The sequence below is a fragment of the Engraulis encrasicolus genome, chromosome 24, assembly GCF_034702125.1.
Source record: "Engraulis encrasicolus isolate BLACKSEA-1 chromosome 24, IST_EnEncr_1.0, whole genome shotgun sequence".
NCBI lineage: Eukaryota > Metazoa > Chordata > Actinopteri > Clupeiformes > Engraulidae > Engraulis > Engraulis encrasicolus.
The window spans coordinates 14,535,168-14,537,667 of record NC_085880.1 but is presented as its reverse complement, the minus strand read 5'-3'; the positions used below and the strand labels follow the sequence as shown (position 1 = coordinate 14,537,667).

Sequence of the window (2,500 nt, the reverse complement as noted above, 5' to 3'; positions counted from 1 at the left end):
GAATTGTAATGTCACATTGAAATTAAGTGATCTTACACACGCATGCGCTAGGGTGCATCAAACATGAAAACTTCGCAAAATTCCACTCTGCTCTCGCTAGCAGTATTGTTCCTTATCACTAGCATAACTTCTTTGTAAATTTCTAGCAAATTTGATTGATGTTAAAGGGTGGCACAATAGGCTTGAAAGTTTGAATTGTAGTGAATGGGCATATTTAGCTAAATCTCGGCAAAGTGTATTTTGAGACTGTTTTGATCAAAAATAGTAAGGACAGGCCCTACTGTGGCTGATATGGTAGGGCATTAGTCTACTACGCGGCCGACCTGGGTTCGATTTCCGGCTCGGGTCCTTTGCCGACCCTTTCCCGTCTCTCTCCCAACTCGCTTCCTGTCTCCACTTCACTGTTCTGTCTGAGAAAAAAACAATAAAGGCTTGTAAAGCCCCCAAAAAATACTTCAAAAAGTAAGGACAGTCATTTGGAAGAATGCTCCAGTTGCTTTTCCACTTACCCAGGACATCAAAAATCCCCAAAATGGCTAAAGGATGGATACATGGGTTTTCGAACATGGCTAAAAGATTAGCAAATGGGGGCTAAAACCTTGGTAAAGGAAGACTCTAAAATCAGGCACTGGGAATTTCAAATCTAGGAAAGTGGAAAAGGAACTGAAGCATTCTTCCAAATGGTTCTCTTCACTAGTTTTGATAAAATAGTGTAAAAACACACTTATCATTGATTTTGCCAAAAAAACACACTGCCCTTTAACATTGATTAAGATTTTACAAAGATGTTGTGATAGCACAAAGGAACAATACTGCAAAAGCAGAACAGGATTTTCAAAACTTGGGGCATGCACCCTAGCATGCGCGCGCATACACACACACACACACACACACACACACATGAAATTGTAATGTCACATTGAAATGGAATTACCTTACCCTCATATACAGGACATATCCGGGCATTTCTGACATAGACTGGCCCCCAACCCCAACACATACACAGGCCACTTTCATATCTTGACTGGCTGAATCCACTGTCTAAATTGACTATGGTCCAATGGGCCATCCCCTCTAAATTTTGGGCCAGTCCCTAGAAAAACAACAACGGCAACATCATCGGCCCCTGGGGACTATCGGCCCACCGGGAAAATGCCCTGTATGCCAGATTACCAGTCCAGCCCTGTGTGTGTGTGTGTGTGTGTGTGTGTGTGTGTGTGTGTGTGTGTGTTTTGGGTGGGCGTACCCTAATTCCTGTGGTTATTTTTTATGAGGCTAACTCCAGATGGGAGACATGTGTCTTTTTTATATGTTATATGTGTTTTATAATTCTTGTGTTATGTTTCATTTGATATACCAACTCAAATATTTTATTTTAATTTTTATTTTGTTGTTGTCTGTATAGTTCTGGAAACGTGTTTATTTTACACTACAATCTTCTAGGGTGGAATGTGTTCAGACACACATCTCTGTCTCTCGCTCTCTGGCTCTCTCTCTGGCTCTCTCTCTCTCTCTCTCTCTCTCTCTCTCTCTTTCGCACATACACACACAAAGACTTACAGTACATACATGGAGTGGTGTAAACAGGAAGTAATGTCAAATACCCTCTTCCCTTAGTGTTGGATTTCCTGCCAAAGTCACATGGCTGCATCACGTGAATAGTCATACATGTACATAGCAGGAACATGTGACCTCTTCCACAAGACTATAGACTATAAAACAAGAATATAGCCAACAGAACGCATGTAAATACAGGTATGCACTCCTCTATATCATGAATCAGGAACATGCGAAAAATCATCGAAAACAAGAATATAGGCCCATAGCTAACAGAAGGTAGGCCTATGAAGATATGCACCATACTGTCGAAACCAGGGCCATCGCTGACGGACTTGGCCGTACATATCCGAGAATCTTCAGCTAACTGACCACCTGTGAATTGTTAGCTAACTGACCACATGTGAATCGTCATTACTAACAGGAATGCAGCACATCTGAACTCACGTGAATTCCACATAGCTACCAGGAAGGTAGCAAACATTACACATGAATACTACCTGGAACGTAAACTGAGGAACACATCTAGGAACCTCCTTCTAGGAACATGTAGCTAACAGAACACAAATACTGCATAACTAGCTGAACGTAGCTAAGAGACCAAATCAAATGTGACAACTGGATAGCTCCCGAGAAGGTAGCTAGCAGAAGGGTATGTCAAGGGTGTGTTGGTCCTTTTACTATTTTTTACATTAGTTTTTCAAGCACATTAAATTGTGTCAGTGAATGAAGTGAAATTCAAACCAACTTGCCTTGAATAAACTTGTATTTATGGGTTTAAAATTACGATGATTGATTAATTGTGCATCCCGAGTGTAGACTCTTCCGATGAAGTGTGGTAGGTGGGTCATACACCCACTGGTACATTTTTAAGCATTTTTGGAGCCAGGTTTTTGTTGCTTGGCAGACACACTTGAATGTGAATTCCTATTTCTTTATATTG

The 2,500-nt window shown here is 41.1% G+C and overlaps 1 protein-coding gene across 1 annotated transcript in view; it reads left to right on the top strand.

Annotated features, from left to right (window-relative positions):
* The window catches only part of tmem26a (transmembrane protein 26a), a 15,186-nt gene extending 14,238 nt beyond the window's left edge, over positions 1-948 (top strand). Inside the window, exon 9 of the mRNA XM_063191084.1 lies at positions 1-948. This exon is cut by the window's left edge and continues 130 nt beyond it. The gene's annotated coding sequence lies outside the window, so the exon portion shown is untranslated.
* Positions 949-2,500: the final 1,552 nt, after the last annotated feature.